Genomic DNA, 4,763 nt, shown 5'->3' on the forward strand with positions numbered 1-4,763 from the left:
ATCCCTCACAAGGGGTAATGGGTGGGACGGACAAGTGAGACCAGCTATGTTATATGGGTTGGAGATGGTGGCACAGGAGACAGAGCTGGAGGTGGCAGAGTTAAAGATGCGAAGATTTGCGTGACGAGGGTGGACAGGATTAGAAATGAGGACATTAGAGGGTCAACTCAGGTGGGATGGTTGGGAGACAAAGTCAGAGAGACGAGATTGTGTTGGTTTGGAGAGATGAGGGATATATTGGGAGAAGGATGCTAAGGATAGAGCTGCCAGGCAAGAGGAGAAGAGGAAGGACTAAGAGGAGGTTTATGGATGTGGTGAGAGAGGACATGCAGGTGATGGGTGTAACAGAACAAGATGTAGAGGACAGAAAGATATGGAAGAAGATGATCTGCTGTGGCAGCCCCTAATGGGATCAGCCGAAAACAGAAGAAGAAGAATGGGTGGGACAGGCTGGCCACAACACTCCTGCAGCCATATAAGAGCAGGCAGTTTAGGTCTGGAAGTGGTCTTTATGGCATGGATGACTGGACAGTGGGCCCGTGGGGATAGCCCTGGAGATTTGAGGAGTGGGTGAGCTGAATGTTCATTTTCCTTTGTTAATAATTTTGAATTTCGCTTTTCTTTTTCTTGATTTTTCTGGAACCAGAGGGAAGAAGAAAAGATTTGTTTTTTGAAAATATTGTTGGTTTATTTTTTTTCTTGTTTGTTGGAGAGTGTATTTATGGATGACACTGCACTGGCTTTGTTTTGAATATTTCTGATTCCATCTTTTGTTGTTTCACTATTGTAAATAGAGTTCCTCCAGCACTGATATGCTCAGGTACCAGAGGTTACAAGGCACTGGACATCACAAACACAACCAGCCCTGTTGATTTTAGACCTTACCATATACTGACCCTCAACTTAAATAGTAAAATGATCACCACAAGAACACAAGACCTTGAACAACAGAAATTCAGAAGAGATGACAGACAAGTTGTTGAGACTAACCAGTCAAGAATGTGTGACAAGGCCATTTCTAAAGACACTACACTGTAACTCATCATTCCCAAATGTGGAAAGAATGTGAAGAAATTTCCCAAGGAAAGGCCAGCCAGCCAAAATAACTCCAAGGGTGCAGTGACAAAATATTCAAAAGATGAGAAAAGAGCCAAGAAAAATATCCAAAGAAACCACAGGCCTCTATCACCTCGGGTCAGCACTCATAACTCTATAATCAGAAAAAGAGAGGAGAAATGGGATTCCAAAGAGAGGTGCAAGACAGAAACCTGTGATATACAAGAGGAATATCAGTACAACACCCAGATCATCCCAAAGCGTTTTGAAATTAAGACAAGACGAGTCAAATGCAGAACTCTTTGGATGACACAGGTCCCACTATGTCTGTCATTGGGCAGTAATGACTTCAGACCTACAAGAAAACATTGGGGAGCTGGTGTGACGGAATAGGGATGCTTTGGAGGACTTGCTGAAGTATCATTGGGCTAAGTAGCAGAACAAGAAACCAAAACACAAAAGCAAGTCTACAACTGAATGGCTCCTATGTTTTGGAGTAGCCTAGTCAAAGTCCTGACGTGAATCCAGCAGAGATGCTGGGACAGGACCACAAATGAGCAGTCGACACTCAAAAACCTACCAATGTGTCTGAACCCCAACAAAGAAGGAGGTTTGGGAGCATGCATGGATACAGCGCGTTGCTGCACCCACCACGTGATGAACCGCCCAGACTGGGACCTGAGTGCAGCCGTGCAACAGGTGGCTTCTCAGCACCACATGGGAACAGTGTGAGGTTTTTTTTACAGAGTGGGAGAAAATTCATCAACACCAGTGGAGAAATTCTAGAAAATATTTGTATGTGACTATTGCTGCTGTATTGAAACTATGGGGGCAATTTCTTTTTCGCATTAGTGATGTGGGGTGGAAGAACATGTGGAACATGGAGGAGAGTTGAATCAAACTCTTTTGAGGTTCCATGTATGATGTCCTACTCACACTCACAAATCAAAATCGTTGGGGTCTGATGGAGAGTCCGAGTTGTACCATTTGTGGAACCTGGAATAAGCCTTGAACAAATGTTGAAAATCTTCAAATCAAGCCTTACTGATAGAGACAGGAAGTTTAGCCAAGATCTGACCATACTTCTACCTGAAGTGGCTGTAGGCCTGGAAGAAGAGAGAAAGAAGAGGAAAAATAATACATTAATTTTAGGGCCCTTCTTCATAAGATTTGTTCAACCAGGACAAAAGGTCTAGCATCCATTACCACATGAGTTCTGGAATCAGTTGCTGACTGGGAGATGAGAGTGGATCTCAAGGAACTGAGGAGACTGGTACCTCAATGATCAGGCCAGATAGTCTAGTGAAGCATTTCGCAACCTGTGGATCATGATGACATAGCAGGGCAGCTGCGGCCGACTGTAGATGAACCCCAAACCTGCTCTGATGGTTGTAGCAGGTTCGTAGCATCGCAGGTGGATAGCAGCCAATCCTGGATAACCTCAATCTGTGCATGATACTCTAAGGAGGAGAAGCATTGAAGATCACGTTTGATTCATTTTGAAACTCTTGTGATTGCATGGAACCCTCAGCTTTGCCAATTGTGCTCGATTCATTAAGGGGGACCACCCGATTTCTCTGCTCAGACAGTTGCTCTAAATTCAGCGCCAGGATACCCCTTCACTCAAAAATGTATGTGAAAGACCACAAACGTTAAGAAACACTGGCTTAGTGCACCAAAACAAGTGGTGCTCCTTGAGCTGACTGTGCCATGGGAGAAGACGATGGAGGAAGCCCATGGAAGGGAGCATGGGAATTACCAAGCATTCATCCTGTAATGCAAACAGAGGGGATGGTGGGCATATAATCTACCGGCTGAAGTAGGCTGCAGAAGATTTCCAGGCCAAACATTTTTGAAGATTGGATGGTCAACCTGAAAGAAGCTTGTGGCTTTCATCAAAAACCAAGCAAGTCAGCATCAAGGAGATGGTGACTAAAGCACAATAGACACTGGAACAACTCACTCAGTAGAGGGGAGAGTCAAGTGGATGTGAGGCCTGAGGGACCAAGGGGGCTGCCTCAAGACTTTAGGGTTCACTGTCGGGTGCCCTGGAAGGTGTTGTGGGCTGACATTGATGAAGAGGGAGTGCCTACTCTCCCACACTTGGTCCACACTACAAAGCTCTGTCAAGAAGTGGACTTCTGATGGTGCAATCCATTAGAAACGGGTAAACCTAGTGCTGCTGATTTCTTAGGTGAACCACTGGGACCCATTCACGAACCAACAACAACCTGTGCCCCACTGGCGGTGGTACCCAGTGGTTGAGAAACACTGCATTACACGGACCTGGCATGCACGTGGGCACAGAAGCACAAAGACTGATTTGTGGTAGTCCATACTGCCAGTTAAAATATGCATACCAGTAACCCACAACTGCAATGACCTGCACTCTGTGATCCACGTACGGCCAAATGGAGCTTTAAGTCTGATGTGGACTATAGGTGGTGCTCCTGCTTAGTCCCTGAATCCAAATGGTGATCAAAAAAGAACAGAAGTGACAAAAGAAAAGGGTTTTATTACTCAAAGCGGGTGAATATTCAAAATATATCCTCCATAAACACAGAGGAGCTTAAAAATGCCCTTTGGCCCTTCTTTTCACCCTCTAGCCTCCTTTCCTTGACTAGCCACTGAACAATTGTTTCCTTCCAACTCCAAGTCACCCAGCATGCTGACTGCATCGGCCTTTGGTGCGCGGGTCAGGAAACCCGTCCAGGACTCAAAAGGTCTACAGGTGCCCCAGACCAGGTACTTCCACCCCACAGGGTAATCTGTGGATGGCGACCAGTCTCTCTGTCCTGTGATTTTTAACCTCCAATGTGGTCTGGTGGATTGGGTGACATTAACAAGGGTAACCAATTGGTTGTTCTCTGTTCCACAGGGACATGTTGCCTCCAACATCATTGTAAACTTTGCCTGCAGACCCCTGTGCTGTCAGCCTTGGCTTTGTTCACTACAATGACGACAGCATTATATTCTGCAGCACATCTTCATACGTTGGTGCAGCTCAAAGAGCCTTACAGCCAATATGAGAAAAAGTAAAATTATAAGATAAAGTTCACATGGAAGATTCTTAATGGATAAAATGGTCAATACAGGATTTGACTTCATCATATCTGCTGTGGTCAGATGTCCAGAGAGAAGAGAAGAACCACAAATACTCCAGCTGGTGGAATACTGGAGAAGATAAACCCATAAAAGAGTAGACGACCCTACCCGGCCGGGTGTACTTAAACGTGACCCATTACTAAATATCATCAATGACGAGTCCTATTGGATTTGATGTGCAGGAGTGGTGAATCACATACTGGAGGATGTCAGTGCAAGTCAAGGAGAAGTGCATTTAGGACTAACATCATGAATGCAAAGAGCTGTGGAAATCTGCAAAAAATTACTGTGATATGGAGCTGAAGCAGAAACTTTGACAACCTTTTTGAAGGTTGTGGATGAGATATTTGGGACAGCTTAGCCATTAGCTAAGCAAATAAACAACACACGTTAGTGAGGCCACATCTGGAGTCATCTTCTTCTTTCGGCTGCTCCCGTTAGGGGTTGCCACAGCGGATCTTCTTTTTTCATCTCTTCCTGTCCTCTGCATCTTGCTCTGTTACTCCCATCACCTGTATGTCCTCTCTCAACTCTGGAGTACTTTGTGTAATTCTGGTCATCACGGTACAAGAAAGACATGGCAGCACTTGAAGCTGGGTAAG

This window comes from Erpetoichthys calabaricus, chromosome 2, assembly GCF_900747795.2.
Source record: "Erpetoichthys calabaricus chromosome 2, fErpCal1.3, whole genome shotgun sequence".
NCBI lineage: Eukaryota > Metazoa > Chordata > Cladistia > Polypteriformes > Polypteridae > Erpetoichthys > Erpetoichthys calabaricus.